The sequence below is a fragment of the Lipophrys pholis genome (assembly GCF_963383615.2).
Source record: "Lipophrys pholis genome assembly, chromosome: 22".
Taxonomy (NCBI): Eukaryota; Metazoa; Chordata; class Actinopteri; order Blenniiformes; family Blenniidae; genus Lipophrys; species Lipophrys pholis.
The window spans coordinates 12161794-12181612 of record NC_137644.1 but is presented as its reverse complement, the minus strand read 5'-3'; positions in this window follow the sequence as shown (position 1 = coordinate 12181612).

Genomic DNA, 19819 nt, shown 5'->3' with positions numbered 1-19819 from the left:
GGTTTAACCTCCCAACTAATTCCCCCCCCCCCCAAAAAAAAAAAAGGCCAATGAGAGGATTTCCTATTAGCGTGTGGATGAATCTACTGTCGAGTGGGCAGGATGGAATTGCTTAAGCCGCCAAATGAAAATCGGGAGTAACAGGCGCGTGCGCGTGCATACACACACACACGCACACACACACCAGTTAATTACATATCCTCAGTGTGTCATTGCTAACCGCTCTGTCTTTATCGCTGCAGAGTCACTTAGGCTTAGGCCAGAGGGGTCGCCCGCTATTTTAGCTAACACAGCAGCTTGGTGGCCCAACCGATGATAGAGGACACACACACACGCACGCACACACACACACACACACGCAGGCGCGCACGCGCACACACCAGGGTTGAAACATTCGTGTTGCAGTTTTTAAAGTGGTTTTTGCAGGACATGCAGCATTTTTGCTGTTTCCTTCTGAAGTACTTCAGGGGAGAAAACAGCCAAACGCAGCACTGAAGGGATGAGAGCAACTTTTTATTTTATTTATTTTTTCTGTGGATGTTGTGAATATAGAGACCGCATCCAGACAAAAGGACCCTAAAACACTTTAACTCTATTGCTGTTTACTTCTATCAATAATAATAATAATAATATTAATAATAAATAATAACTAAAGACACTTTACAGCATCATATTCTAAAATCAAGAAGCATAAATACATCATAGAAAATTGTCATAAAAAGACAATAAAAGAAATAGATTTGTGCTCATTATTAAAAGCAGTTCTGAACAGGTGAGTCTTGATGAGGGATGATAGAAAAGACTCCCAACAACACGTTTCACATTACCCATCGTGTGTCTCTGTTTGTTATGACGTGCCAAGCGGCCACAAAATCTGCAAAACCAGTCCACCCACGGCGCACCAATAAAGTAACCTTGAACCTTGAACGTGCTCTCCCGCTTTTCTAGATCTAGAACACTTACTGCGTATAACTCTTAACTTACATGTAAACTCAGTGCACTTTTAATTTACTTTCAAATTATTTACTGTGTCTGTGTGCGATCAGTCTTAATTTACAGTTTTGTGGATGGATGGATGTGCAGTTTTTCTGAATGAATAGTAATAATAATAATAATAATAATAATAATAATAATAATAAGCCCTAATTCCAGAATTTCTTCACTATTTATGTCTTTACTTTAGAACTGTTGCTGAAGTATCAAATGCTTAGTCATCTGTATGTTCACCATTTTTCTTCAGGTTTTTGTCCGGCGATTTAACAATTCTTAACTTTATTTTCAGCTACTTTTAATCATCTCATTTGTTTCAAACGTTGTAGTTCTTGAAGTTGCTCAGTGGTTCAACGTTTCGTGTGGGAAGGCATCGTTTTTTGCGTTTTTCGTTTCAGAAAGGTTTTGTGTTTACACGACGTTTTGAAACGACGTCCGTTTTCATGGAAGCGGCAGAAATGCTGAAAAACAAAGTAGCAGGCACACAAGGTGGCGCTGTTGGTTGTTTCTTGTAATGAAACCACATGCGTACAGTACATACCTATATCGTTCCCATCCAGGAGAGGAGCTGGTTGAGCTGGTTCATCAGACGCGTCCAACCAAGAGATTATTTCTCCGGTTCGGTCTGGGCAGCATCGCCAGTTTCCACCTGATAAACTGGAGGAAGATGCAGGGAACAGAGACGTTACTTACAGACAAGATGGACATTTTTATTGGAATTGTATTTGTCATCATTTATTATTTTCTGAGCCAGGAAGCCATGTCAAATGGTTTCTTCAAGATCGTTCATATTTTTATACATTGAAAAGTATGGGTGAACCTTTAGCCTCTAATTACAACTAATTATTTGCACAATTGCACATCTTCTTTTTGCTTTTTGTAATTCCGAGGTATTTGAATCAGCATTGGAGTAATTTATGCTGCTTTTAATCTTCTCATCTTTTTTTCTTTTTTTTTTTAAATTTCCTTTCACATGTTACCTGTTTTGATTGTCTTCAACATTTTCTCCTCGGCTTCCTTCGCACTGACGCACCACGCGGCCACCCCCCCCCCATCCTCCACGGCAGAGAGGTGGCCTCTAATGATATCAGCACACCACAAATGAGACACGATGTTCAGTTTGGTCACGGCTAATGTGTAAAACCTGTCAGTTCCCGTCACTGTCATCCTGCTCCAGGAGACACATTTATAGCCTGTAAGAGGCGCATTAGCCAGCAACAGACTGCCAGGCATGACGCGGCGCGCTCCGGCGCGTTGGGTTACAACCAAATCTCGGCACCTTTCAAAAGGTAACGGAGGTGTGACTCATCACCATTGGCTCGCTGGATCTTTTTTTTTTTAAAGAAACCTGGATCACAGCCGTGCAGCTGCTGAGAGTGCAGCTGTATCAGCGCCGTGGCAGACGAATAATCCACGCCGCCGCTTTCCCTAACGGGTTGGTGGGAGAAGGATAAAACTATTTGTCAAGACTTAGGATCGAACATCTGACTGAGTCATCTGCTGGATGGCACTCGTGAGCCGCGCTCGAGCAGCATGCCTCCTTCTCGCTGGCAATTTAGAATCTATTAAAAAAAATAAAGAGGCCGCGCGTGCGACACGCCTGGCGCGGCGGCGGCCGGAGGTGTGCAGACGTGTGCGTCTTATAATCCATCAGAGCTCACACTCTGAGGCTTTGTTTACAACCGGGCGGCCTGGAATTTGCATGAGGAGGCTGGAAAGTAGACAAAAATAATCCACTGTTAAATGTTGATGCAACAAACAGCAATAATTTGTGATATTTATAGCAATTTTCAATAAAAAATTGCTTAAAAACGACTAAAGTCCCAGGAGAACATGGATTTGGAGTCACGACACTCTGGAGGCGGACATTGTCGTTACTGTCCATCTACTGAGCATGTGCAGAAGAACTATCTACTCTAGCTGTCGTGTGCATGTGCAGTAGCAGTGTTTCAGAAAAGCTGTGTTATTTTTCCGCCTTTCCACAGAGTCGAGAGCATTTGTTGAAAAATGCCGCAAAAAGTCGCCTTTTCAGTGGCTCCGAGCATCGTTGTTGCGTCGACAGACACCCAGAATGCAGCGCGAGTTTTCATTCTGTAAACGGGGCTTCAGTTCAAGGGGCCACAACAGAGCTGAAACAGAAACAGAACTTAATAGGTTCATTTTTAACACCGTTACTAACAAAGTCTTAAAAAAAGAAACGCAAAAATGTATAAAATCTATTAAGTATCCTATATCTCCATTAAAATCAGTGCTGCCCTATGCTGTTCACTCCGAGTTCTCAGTGCTGCCTTATGAACTCTTATCTTCCTGAAAATCTCTCCAAAATAAGAAAATATAGATATTTTCTTGATGAAACAAACATCACATATTTGGCCTGTGAGCTGTATGTTACACACCGTGACTGTAAGAAGCAGGGCTGTCAGACAGGTCGGTGCGTCGCCAAGCAGCACAAACCTCCGTTCTGGAGACGCATTAACACTGACAGACCTATAAAGTGTCGTCCCGGTCAGCATGACGCCACCTGCAGTGATGTGTAGCTGATCTGATGGGAGCGCCATCCAGCTCAAGTTCACCGCAAAGTCACCAGTAAGCAGTTGTTGACAAGTAGAGGAGTTTTGTTTCTACCGCCTGCATGCACGCCAAAAAAATAAATAAAATCAAAAAAAAAAAACGTTTCCAGAGTTTCCAACTGCGCTCAGGTTGTGTGAAGTCGAGTATAAATACGCGTCACCTGTGTAATTCTGTCAGCAGGTTATTAGATTTGAGAGCGAGACTGAAAATCGAGCATGAATCGGCTCTGTTTCCCCGAAGTTCAAATAAAGTAGGTTCTTTAAATAGCCTCCAAATTAAATCTGTGAAGAGCAGGATCCTCGTCTGCACGAGCAGCGAATGGGAAGTCATCCTCGACCGAGCGTCAGTGGTTGATGAATCCTCCCACATGTTAAGGGTTTAAAATAGGAGGTGACGGCAAATATTGTAGATGCGGTGATGTTGAGTCTGTTTTTGCGCCACTGCTCGTCGTGATGACGCAGTCGTGGATCAGCTCAACAGATTTGTAGAACTCAGGCTGTAGATAGAAGGCATGGTTTTCACACACACACACACACACACACACATACTCGAGAGAACCGATTAAATTTGATTGATCAGTGAAAATTTGGCTCAGTTTTGTGAATGTGAGTATATATGTATTTACTTTCTCAGGTTCAAACTGGGTCATATTTTAGTTCGGTGAGTATTTTTCATTAAAGGACCTGAAAACGGAGATATTTAGGATTCATTCAAGGCGTTGGTTTGACAAACAGCATGTTTCTGTAAGAGGAAAGAAAAAAAGACAGCAGGCACTTCAACTTACATTAAAAATATAAATAAAGAATTAGTATATTCCTTCCTCCATTGCTAAATTTTGCTCATTATCTTTTAAAATATGGTTTGTTTGTTTACACTGAGAGCGAAACCTGTAAATATGCTTCCTTACGACCTAACTTAGATACAGTGTGTTTGTTTATTGACGGATTTATTGTGCTTGATTGGAATTACTATAAATCACCGCAGCAAACAAATGAGTGTCACTTATGAAATCATCACATAAACATATGACAAATAGACACATTTACACTGAAGCCACGATTGTTTTCAGTCAGTCTGGTATGAAAAAAAGATCAACGTCTTATGTTATGTCATATTGACAAGTACCTTTATATAGCGGTCACTGTGTTAAGAGATACTGTTAATCATATATGTAAAACTTAAATTATTATATTAACTTCTGTATTGAATAGTACATATGTTATTACATAGTATAGTATAACATGGTGGTAAGGTGTAGAATGGTATATTAGAGTTTGGTATAATATAGTAATGTACAGTATAGTATAATATTGTATAGCACATTGTACTGCAGTTTAATATAGTATAATGTAGTATGGTATCGCACAGTATGGTATAGTATGGTGTAGTATAGTGCGCTATAATATGGAATGATATGGTATAGTATGGTGTAATATAGTGTGGTTTGGTGTAATATACTACCATGCCATACTACAGTACAGTGTAGTATGGCATGGTTTAGCATGGTGTAGTATAGTACAGTTGAGTAAATTATGGTGTAACATAGTACAGTATGTTATAGCATAGCATAGCACAGTATAGCATAGTAATGCACAATGTAGCTATGCAGTGTAGTTTATCATATTACGATGTGGCATAGTACAATATAATGTAGTGTAGTATAATATAGCACAGTATAGTGAGGTATAGTACATTTTTCCACAAAAAAAACACTGAATATACATGAAAATGTGACCACTGTTTAAATTTTATAAAGATAAAAGTAACTTTTTATGAAAGTCGTGATGAAAAATGTCCCAGATTTTCATGTAATAATCCCGGAAGTTTGGATTTAATACAGAAAAACAGCTGAAATGGTGTAACTTGCTCAAAGTGGCGTCACAATATAAAAAAGTTGAAATAAACAGGTTCAAAATTGCCAATAAAATTTAAATCGGTTCATTTCAAGCTGTTGCTTTTTATGAGTTCAACTCAATCTGCAGGTTTGGAAAACATGGGGGAACGACACGAGTTCCGACGGTGACTTTTGTCAGTAGAAAGTAGAAGAACCACATTTTGCATGTTTTTAATCACGATTACTCGTCAGTGATTTTTCCAGGAGGCTCGTACTTGAATCTACATGTTAGACGAAAACGCCGTTCCTGTTGAGGTCCTTTAAAAAAAAAAAAAAAAAAAAAAAAAAAAAAAAGAAGAGAAAGAAATTGATTTCAGACTGCATAGAGAAGGCAGCGAAGTCCTGACATTTCCCCCTCAGTGATCCCACTAATGCTTTAACATTTGCGAGCCGTTGAGCCTCTAGATGGGCCGGGGGGGGGGGGGGGGGGGGGGGGGGGGCTTGGGCTGCTAAATACTAGTTTATAGGCCTGCAAATTGGGCGAGTTAAAAGGGCACTGGGAGGTAAACGGCGAAGCCGGATACAATAATAGTGACATACAGTGGGGATAAAAAAGTAAACAGCCTCAACATGTAGAGGAGAATCGCCTCCAAGAGGAAAACTTTAAAGAAAATGTGAATATGCTAATTATTGCGCTGCTTCTCTTTAGGTGGACAGGAAGCTCCAGCTGGGTCTTTGTCGGCACTTCTGCCGTCCTTCAGTCGCCTGCTACACTCCTGTGTGTGTGTGTGCGTGTGTGTGCGTGTGACCATTGTTCGTTTTAATGTATTTTTAATTTCCCACGAAGAGACTGGAGTCCTCGGTGACCACCGCTCCATAATTGGCTGCCTGTGTGAACATCAGTCAGCCTAACGAGAGCAAAAGGGAGCTTCGACTGTGGGCCCCACACACACACACACACACACACACCCACACACACGAATGCACCTGGCTTTTCTTTTTCTGTCCTCGTCTGTGTCGTTCTGTGTCTGAAACACACACATCCAGAGAAAGAAAGCGTCATTAATCGAGTCTGCCGTCGCCACTTCCTCCAGAGGGATCAGACAGGAGAAGTGTTTACCTGTTGGCTCGCGTGCAAGCGGAATGGCGCATGAATACAAAAACCGTTGCAATTAGCTTCAGGCCGTTAGCCGCGGCCCGCTCGTCCTCTCCGGACTGCAGCCATTGCGCCGGCGTACCAGACGGCGAGAAGGAGACACCCGAGGCTTCACACAACCAGAGAACCAACAGATTCAAATCCGTTTTGTCATATATAGGATTTATTTACACTTTCTATTTACAGATTCTTGTTTCAAAATCTTCTCTGTACACATTTTTTATTTTATTTGTTTTAAATTTCCCCAACCACTACTCCGGTCACCCACACGCTCTAATATTATCATGAGGCAAAAGACATGAGGAGAGGATTCCATTGTTTTCATGAACATTTCTTTACTCGAGAGAGAAGCTGTTAAAGGATCCTGAATAAGTGTGTGTGTGTGTGTGTGCGTGTGTGTGTGTGGAGGGACATTGGGCTCCTGATATGCTGATCTGAGATACATGACTAAATGTTTATTTATCAAACCACCTTTTTTGTTTTTAAATCCATCAGAGTAGAAGTAGGCAGAAGATTCTTGTTAAAGGGAAATGACTGCATCCATTCTTCTATCTTCACACACACACACACACACACACACACACACACACACACACACACACACACACACACACACACACACACACACACACACACACACACACACACACACACACACACACACACACACACACACACACACACACACACACACACACACACACAGAGTGGCTGTCGAGCGGCAGCCGTACTTGGCGGCGTCACATCTCAACCCTCCACCTCTCCTGCGCAGGTTTCATCAATATGAAAACATGAAATAAGGCAACATAACTTCCACGATTTGGATTAAAAAAAAAATGAGACTCAACATCGACTGTCCGCAGACCCCGGCCACGCGTGAGAGTCAGCGTTACGAGAATCCTCGATAACTTGTGATAAACGTCTTGTGGAGTGTATTAAAGATGCAGCGCGTGTTCTCATCGCTCAGGTCAAAGCAGATTGTACAGGTCTGTGTGGATTCTTTGTAAAACTACGACACACAGTCACTGGCAGTCCACTTCAACACAAAGAAGACGAGTTACGCGTGGAGCTAATCGCGTTAAAATCCACTAAAGTCCCGTTGCTTAATGTAAACAACAGAAGTCCAGGATTCTCATTATTTACATTGTCTGACTCTAAAAACTCAAGATATAATGAAGTTGTAAAACTTGGGGGGGGGGGCGGACAAGAAATGAGATGTCGTAGAAAATAACCATTTCCTGTTTGTGCTGCTTGAATTCATTACTTGTTTGTATATCTGAAAAGTGTCATTTTTATCCTTGGAAGAGAAAACTAGAATCTTAATTAAGGCAAAAACATTCGGAAGGTTGAAGGTTATGACTGGAATAAACACATCTGAGAAAGTTGTATTTTTTTTTTTCCTGCGCAAATGTATAGAGTTCGCTACAAAATGGCTGATTAATGCACCTTATCTTCCCGTCACATTTACGCCGCTCGCTTCAGGGGGCGGGACGGGTTCAGCGGACAGTCGAGTTTCAACCATCGGTTTTGGAGGAAAAGCCCAGAATATAATTAACCGGTTGGTTTTCACCAGCCAAATGAAAAAAATTAAAATAAAAAAATCTAAAGTTGACATTTTAATCGCAAATTCAGAACTTTTGCTGTCGAAATTGGAGAAAAATAAATTTAAAACAAACAAACAAGGTGTCAGTTCATGTCTCCAGAGTCAGGCACAACTCAACAGGCTTGTAAACATAGCATAGAGAAAGAAAAAGAAAAAAAAAAAAAAACGACCATGAGAAAGAGGAATCTTTAAAATGCTGATTGAAAGAATAAATCTCAGAATTAAAAAAGAAAAAGTGCAGCTTTCTTTCCTTGTCTGAGCGCACAAGGCGACGAGGGCTTCGTGAAACTGGTGCAGGTTGTGTAAATAGTTTAAAAGAAAAACCAAAAAAAAATCTTGACGCGTGATCACAGACCGACAGCTCTCACAGCATTAAAAAAAAACGAAAAAAAACGTCTGTCTCTCTTGTTCACACACATATACCTGCTCGTGGGGACAATAATGGGTCCTGGCGGAGTCGCGACAGGAGGCACCAAATGTCTGATCCCCCGCCGCTGCCGCCGCCTTTTCCTGCCGACATCACACCAATATGGTGCTCCCAAAGTCACGGCGTGTGCAACAAGGGTTCAACTGTAACATCCAGTGTCAGGCGAGGAGCCGAGGTTTTTTACATTAAAGGGTGTGTTGAGTGTTTTGACATCGATTAAGCCTGTCGAGCTTCGATTCCACGACGTCTTCATCTACAGCGAAACCTCTGGTAGCTAAAACGAAAAAAAAAAAAATGTAATGAAAAAACACACTTTGAAGATTAAATAGCGGCTAATGATCAGTGTAGTAAAAGGCGGCTGACGACGCCGCGGATCCAAACATTATAGAGAAATCGATCGGCAAAGAGACGTGTGTCAGATTTACAGCTCGTTCCATATGATTCGGTTCAGTCCCTGTTTCCTATTCGCATGACTCACGACACCAACATGTGGTACAAAGCGGTATTACAAGGCTCGACAGAGGACGTCGGGTACGTTCAGGCCGACAGACATTCTCGGGACTGCATCCTGACTGTTGCCGCGTCACATTCTGTTGGGTATCTATTTATTTTTTGGAAACATAATTGAAAGAAAGCGATGTACCTTTACCAGAAGAGTCTCAAATTAAACCCACGTACCAACTGCTTTTTAAATGGATGTTTACGGATGCAAATCAACATCACAAAAGAGAAAAACCTGGAAAAAAAAAAAAAGAAAATGAACTAAACAAAGCCAGCATGAAAACACCATCAGATTAGAATGTTTTGCACGAGTGTCTTCACTCGTCTCGTCACACCCGAAAAAGAAACTTTGGACCTTAATGATTTAAGGCAAAAAAAATAAAAATAAAAAAAATGCAGAATGAACTACCCTGTTAAGCGCTCCTTAATCATCAATCATTTTAATCAACCTTTGACTGATTTGACCTCATGCCAGAGTCGGTCCTACTGCGCGTTACTGCGGTCTGCGTTCCTCCAGCTCTCGGTACTCGCGTATCCTGAGGTAGTCCTGCGTTCAGAGAAGAGGAGTACTCGACAGTTAAGACATGTGCCTTCGTACGCAGGCTGGTGCGAGGAAACCAAACAAGCGGGAATAGAAAGCTTTCTTCTTCTTCTTCTCCTCCCCCCACTCCTAATGCCTCATTACGCTCTCGTGTGCCGATCTCAGTCTTTGTCTTGCGCTCAAGACCTTCATCTTCCGTCTTCATCCTTCCTGCCTATGAAATGAAGCCGGGGGAGTCGGGGGCTCGTCCTGACCGGGAGAGAAGCTCAGATATGTTAAACCCTTTCTACTGCAAACCCCCGTTTGTTTGTTGTTTTTTTTTAAACGTCGGGGAACAAAAAAAACAATGTATTGCCACGGTGCTGGGGGGGGGGGTAAGAAGAAGCAGGAAGCGGCGGCGCCCGAACTCCCAAGAAGAAGTTGTGATCGTCAGTAATATATAAAAAAAAAAAAAGAAAAAAAAAAGAAGAAGGAGGTTCTTCGCAGGACTGCATGTTTCAGAGCTGATCAGAGACAAAAATAATTTAAAAAAACAACAACAACAAAAAAAAACTGCTCCACATCAACACGTTCTAATGCTACGCCGAGCGTCCTCTCAGTCAGCGGTTGATTCAAATCTCTTTCCGTCGGGCGAGACGAGGGGAGGAGGTTAAGAAAAAGAGGACAGAGGCCTCCGAGTCCAGCAGACGACTTTTTTGTGGGGGGGGGGGGGCAGAGGGAGGGATGGGGGGAGGGGGAGGGGGTTGAAACGGCGGCCGGGCGGAGCCACGCTCATCATCTCTTGTAGTGATTTGGCGCGTCGGCGAAGGCGAACTTCAACCGGTAGGCTTCGGCCAGCAGCACGCTCACTTCTTCGTTGCCCCAGTGCATCGTGGGAAGGTTCTGTAGGAGGATCATCAGGCCCTGCGGGAGAAAGAAGGAACGCCGTGAGGGAGCGCAACGGAGACCAACACAACAATAATAAGACAGAATGCAAACACGGAGAAGAAGTCCGTTTTCTGGGATAAAGAAAAATAAATAAATAAATCATAGGAAGAAATTTGCAGCAGATCAATATGAAGGAACTCACACTTTTTGTCGTCGTAAAAGGAGAAATCAATTGTTCGGGATTGTCACAAAGGACTAATATTGACTTGGAGCGCCGCACTTCTCTTCATGTCATCAGTAATAAGGGAAAGTAGAAGCACGACAGGTAGGAACGCAAGGTCGGCAAAAGAAAGGGCATGACGTTCAACCCGGTAAAGAGAACTTTAAGTTCTCTGCAGTGAAAACATTTATCTGCGTTTTCAAAGGGAATTCGAGCTCAGAGATCATTTTCCTGTCCTACATGACCACTTGGCAAATGATCCGACAACCTCGACATGTTCAGGTGAAGACGGAAAACTTCGACGGCACTCGGAGACACTGAAAACGCGACTGCGGCGTTCAAAACGGTGGTGTGTAAAAAAAAAACATTTAACGATTGCTCAGCTCTGTTTGCGAGCCTCTTAATGGTTTCCTGAATGCTCGATGGGGGACGTTTACCAGGTGCACGTGTGAAAGACCTGCGATCACCAGAGCAAGAGGACAATCCTCTCAATAAGCAACCGGCCAAATCCAAATGACATGAAAACATTCGGTTCCTGGAATTGGTTCCGGACATTGTGAGATTGTGGAATTTGACATATTTGCTGCATTTTCATTGAAGCAACTTCATCTTTTGCTGGCTAATATATCCCAACCACAAAAACTAGAAAAATACAAACTGGAAACCACATAAAGATTTTAAAGGGATCTATACAGCAGGTTGCGCGTATTCTTCGGATCCCAGAGTGTAGTGGTGGTGTGGCAGATAGTCACAGTTACATTTGCTTTCTGTCTCTGCTTGTGTGTCTTGAGTGTGACACCGATGTTATTAACAGTCAAAGTGGTCTAATAACAGCTGTGAGACAGAAAGAGAGAGAGGACAGAGGAGAGAAAAAAAAACAAAAAACAGGAATGAAAGAATAAAGTGTCAGGAATAATGCGGTGGAGCTCCAGCCTTTCCCCAGATTCCTGTTCTGTACATTACTGGGTAAGTAAAAAGACCGACATCGGCAACGCACACGCACACGCACACGATTGCACACACACGCTGGTGCAGGTTCAATCTATCCAACTAATGCCTCTCTTTCAAAGGGGAATGAAACTGGTTAGCAGTGAGACAGCCTGATCGTGTCTGTGTGTGTGTGTGTGTGTGTGTGTGTGTGTGTGTGTGTGTGTGTGTGTGTGTGTGTGTGTGTGTGTGTGTGTGTGTGTGTGTGTGTGTGTGTGTTACGGATCAGTGTCCCGGGAGCTTTCATCATCAAGGCTGAAATCATTGCCGTGACAACAGGGTTTACAACCAATCACAGTGTTGATAATCACATTGAAGGACAAATCACGCAGGGGGCCGCGGCGCCTAACACTGGTCTGACTCCGGAGCAGTCTGCTGCCGTGTGAAGGATGCCGGCCCCGTTACGGCGAGCGCTTAATATACGAGAGAACACCTGAGTTCCAAACTATTATTTAGGAAGCGCTTTTCCGAAATGTTTAATGCACTCATCTGCCGAGAAAGTCAAAGCGCACAAAACTTTAAGTCGGAGATTTTCTTTCTACAGCGAGGCACTTTGTATTGGTTTACCCTCCTCTGTATTAAATTGAAGGTGTTTGGCTCCATTATTTTTTTTTCTCCTTCTTCTTCCTTCGCTTTTAATGAGCCGGCGAGACGACCTCAGTGACTTTTTTTCCATCGAGAAAAAAAAAAAAAAAAAAAAAAAAAAAAAGCATTTGTATTCCAAGTGAGGATGTAAAAGTACAAGTTTTCTTCAACTAATTAAGCTCAAAGCTGCCATCCCAAGCTAGATTTCACACATCAGGCGGCTGCTTCGCTTCTCCCCGTCTTCTGAATAACTTATGGCCGAGCCCAGTTGAACATCTATTTTGACATGAAGCTGATTTTGAAATATTTTCCTTGACTAAAACTAAGAGAGTGGCTGCTGATTACTTTATTGACCGACTTTTAGAAGCCTTAGGCCCTTGAAATGCCTCGGAGCCCCGGTGGAGACGGCGCACTGATAAAAATGCTAACAAATTCGGCCTCCAGTGTTGTCAAACATAAAGCAGGATTTTCAGATTCCGACTAAAACACTGCTATAAATCTCTAGAATCAAACATCCACCTGCTTGTTAATTCTAGGTGTTAAATAAAGGTATGTTAAAAGAGTGCTTTATCGAGGAGAGACCGAGACGTTCACTTTGAAAAGGCTGACCTTGTGACTCCGCCCCCCTCCCCTCCTGCGGTTCAGAAAAGACACAATCCTCTGAAGTATTTTCACTCCGAGGGACCGGAGAGGGCAAGAAAGGAAGTGCGGAAAGCAGCCTGATCAGGATTCAGTTTGCCTCTCTCTCATCTGTATTCAATAGTGCATCACCATCAGCTCTTCCCTTTCATCACTCAGCCTCTCTCTCTCGCTCTCTCACTCGTGCTCACACACATTTGAAAACCATCAAATCTGCCCGTAGCTTGTGCACTGTGTTCGGGCGAGACAGCTTGTTTACACAGCGCGGGAAACCAATCACAAGAATAAGAGTAATACACATAATTACACTTTAAAACAAGAGATAAATGAAGACATCGTGGGGGAAAAAAAAAAAAAAAAGAGTCAGAACAGACAGGGACGAGCTCGTACTGCGAGTTCCATTTAATGAACTCTTCAACATGTGTTTTGCAAGTATTCTGTGCATCGCCCTGACGGTATCGGATGCCCGGGGCTAGACACCACGTACCTACCGTACTGTACTCCACCGCCTCGGGCGAACCAAGTAAAGAGAAGCTTCCCAGTGGAATAACATCACTGTGTCCTGGTTGCATTATGTTCATCGTGTTCAGTGGAAGCGGGAGCAGGTAGATTGATGAAAATACTGTCCCAGGTTTTGCCTAGGAACTTGTGTAAGACAGCGCAACACAATTCTTTATGGCCTCTATTTGACCTGCAGCAGTTCAGCAAGGTAAATCGACTGTATGCGCCGCAGAGGAGGCACATTCATGACGACTAGAAGTGAGGTTACAGTGTTTCTCAGCATCTTTAAAGCTGAGCAAATATTGTGGTTGTCATGGACGACAAGCTTTAAAACCCAGTCTGGGGAAAAAAAAGAAAAGAAGAAGAAGACATTAAGCATATTAAGCATTTCCAAGAGCCTGAAACTATATATCAAGAGTCTTCAACAGATTGCAGGCTTCACCGACAAGATCAAATTCTTCCATGAAGAGAGCTGGTCTTCTATACAGCAGAGCCAGCATGTAATCACTAACAATGGCAGGTAGGCTAAAGAAAAACTTCACTCTAAAATGTCCTTTCTGTTCACTGGAATGTTTGACCTTCACCGTGTACAATCTTCTCTATGTACACATAGTTGGACACCAGAAGACTGTTTCCCATTCATCTGGACAGAAGGGATTTTTTTTTTTTTTTAATTTGCGTGGGTGTAGTTGCGTTCATCCGTGCGATAATTTTGTCAAACGAGAACATAATGTACAGAGATTAAACAATGATCAAAACTTAAAACAGTTTGAAAATATATATAAAGAGCTGATTGTGGCGAGGTACACGGTTTTGCCATGAGAGCAAGGGCTTGTGGGTCACGGTGTTGCCCTGGAGGGGCTCTAATGTGGCTACATAAATGGTCAGTTTTTTGTTATTTGGGTGTAGGATCTAACAACGTTGGGAAAAATTTAATTAATAAATATTTTGTGTGATTAGAACGATAAGGATGTAAAGGGGGTAGGATTAAAAAAAGTTATACCTCTTCCTACAACCTTTTTAGACACGTGAACTCTGACTCATTTGGATGATAGTCTCTTTTTTTTATTAGTTTGTTTCTCTTGTTTCTTCTTTATTTTTTTACTTGTTCATAAATAAATAAATGTTTCACTATATATGATGTGGAAACCCGGCAGTGGTGTCACATTAAAGTCGTACCGCTGTGGTTGTACAGGTCTTGCCGGGTACTCAGGGGTTCCTTTCACAGTCCAGGAACATGTATCTGAGGTTAACTGGTGACTCGAAATTGCTGATGGCGATGGGAGCGCGTTGACTGTCGCTTCCTGTTCGCTGCGTGATGCTTGTGACGGCAACGACATAAGAAGATCAATGGAAGACCAGGGTACCTAACCAAGCGTATTGTTGAGAATGTTCCGGAAGACATAGATGCCTTTCCTGAGAGAGGCACACAACAGTTGGTGAAATGCAGCATGACTGCAATGAAATTCCACCAGTGGTGGGTTGAATGTTGCTTGACGGAATAATTGGTGGATCAAATGCTTTCTGGCTACTGAATGCAGTCGTCCCATTAGTGTGTTAAGTGCAACATGACTTTGCAATGAAATTTCACCATTCATGAACCAAATACTGCAGACATATCTATTGCTTGGTGGGTTGATTTCTGTCCATCTTCATTATGAATTGACACCACTGGGAGCTCTAATGCTACAAGAATAAGCAAGAGACTATAAATTAATTCTGCCACACGTTTCAAAAATATGCCATTGGCGGGTCGATTCCTGTGCGACCTCCTAATGGCGTCACATCTTTGCTGATTGGCACGCAACAAATCAATCACGTCACACTACACATGGGACAAATACGGCATGACTAAGAAAGTCATAGACGAGGGAAGTAGTGCCGCATGACTAAAAACCTCACAGCACCGGGAGGCCAAATTAAAGTGTGACCGACGAATAAGATCGCACATCAGGTCAGCCAAATGCTGAAACTTCCCACATTACAAATGAAAAGCCCCCTTTTGTATTTATCCCAGTGAACACACGCAATACTTTTGGATTAGGTCTCATTCTTTGCATAACTGGGACTTGCACAAATGAGCAGCACATTATAGTTATCGACAGCACGTCTCCTGGCAACAGCAGCATTCAGGAGACGGTGTACTGCGAACATAATGACAGGGAAAAAAATGTGAACATTGGCTGTCGTTGATAAGTTCCTTACAGAAAGAAATAGGCGAATCTAAATGTCAGTTTAATAATCCCCACTAAAGTTAATAATAAGAAAATAAATAAAAAATCACCTGCCACAGCTTAAAGTAATTACGGGCTTGTTGTGCAGCCCACGATTTAGATGCTGAGTTAAATGAGGAGGCTGCTTTTTGAAAACTCAAGAAACTGTACAACATTTTAACAAATTGGAAAACGTCCTCCTGCTCGTGGACTCTGACCTCAGCAGAGAATGCATTACCGGTTGTGAGGAAGCTTACCATGTGGTGGTGCAACTCTGTAAATCAACCATAGGCACTAATTGCTATCCTGCAGGAGGCGCTACCACAGTCTAATCAAGTGCTGCTTTGAGTATCACCGCCAAAAGAACATCGCACCCAGCACGCTCAAACACACAGGCGCACATACGGGTGCATCCGTGCATGCTTAGCCACACAAGCACACACCCGTGGTGACTGAGGAGCTTCATTAAGAGCATATTTCTGCACGGCAACCATCTGCTGGCTATCACTTTGGTTGGGCTAATGACTTTAATACAGTATAATTGCATACATCTCGCTGTCAGGGGGGAATGCCGCACTCATTCCACACAGGTGGCAAACACTCCACGCTGAGAGGCCACGCATCTCATTGTGATTGCGCGCGAATGCAACCGGAGAGACGAAATGGAAATACATCGTCGCGTGTGCGTTCGTTAAGCTACAGTGTTTCAGGAAGGGATCAGAGATGATGAGGAAATCTGAGGAAAGAGTAAATGGAGTGATGCATGTTTAAGTCTGTGTGGTGTTTATGGAGCAAGGCCCCTGCGTGTGGGTGCTTGCAGTTATTCAGGCATGAATATCCATTTATCTGACAATACTAACAAAGACATTGATTCGCCATTACTGTATACAGTACACTACAAAAAAAAAAGCCAATTAGCTCTCCATCTCCCACGCTTGGCAAGGCTTAAAGTGGTTAATGGCTATTGATACTGACGGGAAAGATTGTCAATAGAGTCAGTGCGAAGGCGCTTTCTTTAAAATGAGAATGGTCGCACAAACAGCCCAGGCCACTGTCAAGTGGAATTTATTCGCCGTCTGTATGATTATCACTTCAACTCATTCATCTCATAGAACCACACACTTTTGGTATAAAATCATCCTCCTTTCTGTCGATTCACGTGGACGTATGCTCTTCTACCGCCAACGCTGGTGGTTCGATCGCCCATATCGCCCCGTCCGCGTGTCAAAATGTCACTGGCAAGACGTTTAACATTGACGCGGCGTGCGAATGTTTGCGTGCAAGACAGGAATACTGAGCGATCGTGTATAGCACATGGAACCAGCACAATATATAAGCATAAGTGAGTCCAGCCTCCAGTTTTCCACAGACATCACATAAGCACATGAGTCACACATAGATATCAGTTGTGAAGGGCCTCAAATGGGATTTGGAGAGACTTCAGATACTATTAATGTCCTGACGGCAGCAAACACACACACACACACACACACACACACGCACAGCCACACTGACAATGCACGCAATTAAAACGCATTCCTTCAATCAAACCGAGCTGACGAGAACGGGCTCGTGCAAAGCGAAGTGCGGACAATGACTGCCCCCGGGTCACGCGAGGTGCCTTGCTGTCTTTTCTGCTGCGTCAACCACAGCTCCCTGGAGCGGACGCTTAAAGCCCTGGAGAAATTAACGCAGGAGAGATGACAGGTGTGGGCCACGCACGCACACACACACACACACACATACACACATACACACACACACACACACACACACACACACACACACACACACACACACACACACACACACACACACACACACACACACACACACACACACACACACACACACACACACACACACACACACACACACACACACACACAGCCGTGGATTTGCGGTTAAAAACTGCATTTGTCCGTGGTCATCGCCGTCTTCCTGTGACACGTGTCCATCCACCTCCAAACCAACACATCTACATAACTGAATGTACATGTGCACACACACACACCAACCGACACCTACGTGGGCATATGCCGCAGGTTGTTGTTGGTGGTAATGGTGTTTTGGAGCACCCTGAGGTGTAATGGGCCCAGGCACTGCTCTGTTGGGGCCATTAGCCTGCTGTAGTTCATATAATTACACAAAATGGGCACTCTGGCAAACAGTGGGTGCTAATGTAGGAGTGGGGCACTGTAGCATGTGGAGGTTAGAGCTGACACAGGATGGCACAGCCAAGTTGCCTCGTAGATGAGCTGACTGGTTAAAAAAAAAAAGAAAAAAAAAGACGCTTGCTGGATGAATATGCGGTAGACAGAAGCGTTTGTGATGTGGTCTCGGTGATTACTACGGTCATTTTAATGCAAAAGGAAATTAAAAAGAATACATGCAAATGTGGCTTTTGTCCTAATGATCCTTTGTTACCGCTAATCTGCAAAAGTATGAAATGAGTTTATGGGCCTTTTACAGACCAACACTTGTGGCGAGACTGGTTTCTCAACATTAGGTGCGAGGCAAGCAGTTAGTTCACGTAGTTGAAAGGCCAAATTACTTACTCCTAGCTCAGCTTAGGTCTTAAGAAATGTGTTGAAAAATAAAATCAATGCTTTCTTTGAAATCTTTACAATTTGCTTGGTTATTTGGCGGGCCGGACTGGAGCTTCTTGCTGGCTGGTTTCGACCTGTAGTCAAGGATTCTACTGCCAGAGCTCTACAAAGTTGCACTCTTTTGTTTTTTTTCGGGATCTGTCAACTAGACTGGCTGTTTTGCCAGGATCGGGTTGAACGTTGCATAATATTCCATTGCCTTTCAATTAGTTGGAGAGGGTCTGGTGGTGGTAGCAAGACCAAAGAAGTGTAGAAAGAAAATGATTGCAGGCTGGTAGGAGTCCTACGACCATGACATTGGCCATCCGTGGACCTATTTCACAGTGGTAAACCGGACCATCGATTTTAAGCCGCAACAAAAGATGTCTTCACGATGGCCCATCTTCTGTTTCAGACGGCTGAAGTCTAATGTGTAGTCGTCATAATATGAGAAGAAATCAAGCTGATTTACAAAAGGTCCAACTTAATAAAAGTAAAAATACTGTGGGATGTGGTGCGCTGATAATTTGAATACTGTGGGAGTTTTAATCAGATTAAAGCACGAGCGGCGGTTTGAAAGATCGGTTGAAAGCTTTTAGTCGACGTGAAATCACACACGTAGGTGGAAGTGTCGAGGTTCTAATTTGGACAGGCTGACCTTCAAGAAAAAGTTGCTTAAATGGATTTAGTAATCACAACACAATAGAAGAGGTTATGCATGTTTTTCCGTGAGGAGATTAAAAAAAAAAAAAAGGCCTTCGATTTATTTATTCTTTTGCCCTATTGAAGTCAGAGGGATTTAGCTTCACATACGTTCGGTATCAGTGAACTTATAAATAAATAAAACTAAAACTAGCGCAATAGAAACTTCAGAACCTTTTGAAAAATGCAGACAGAAGAGATTCAAAAACTAATGCAGTTGTCCCCGCTCCATCTGCGGCGCTGACGCATTGCCGATGTTATTCAACTCCGCTCGACGAGTTTCGCTCGGCGGCACACTCGACTTCGAAGTTCAGCTGCGGTCGATATTTAACCATGCGCCCTCGCAGCATCGGCCACCGCCGCCTACAAACGTGAGCCTATCTCGGCTGTGTGTCTGCGTTTCGATGGGCACCACACGAAACGAACAGCCCGATGGTCAACTCAACATGCAGAGGCACCTCTGAACTCGGACACACAAAGACTCGACACATGAGAAAGAACATAAAAATTTCGCCGAGCTGTTTAACTCTGAAATTCGCCAAGTTAAGAAAGGTTAATGCCCTCTAATCATGAGTTCAAGATCCCGTGAAAAAAAAAAAACACACACAGAAAAAACCCCAAAAAACAAGAAGCGGTTCCTCTTTGACTGCATATAAGAGCGTTTAAATTTAAAATTCAATATTGATGTCTGAGTTCATGACCCAGGCCTTTCCTCCAGACTCCTTTCTCCTCTTGTTCATAAATATGTGTTTATCCCCGTCCTCCTGCAGCAGCTGCAGTCTGTTTATTCTTTACAAGCGGGTCGATAATGCTGTTTATTTGGCATTTTTGTGTCTTAACCGAGTCGAGAAGGGAGGCGTGCGGTCGGCTTATGAGCTGACAGAGCAACTCCTG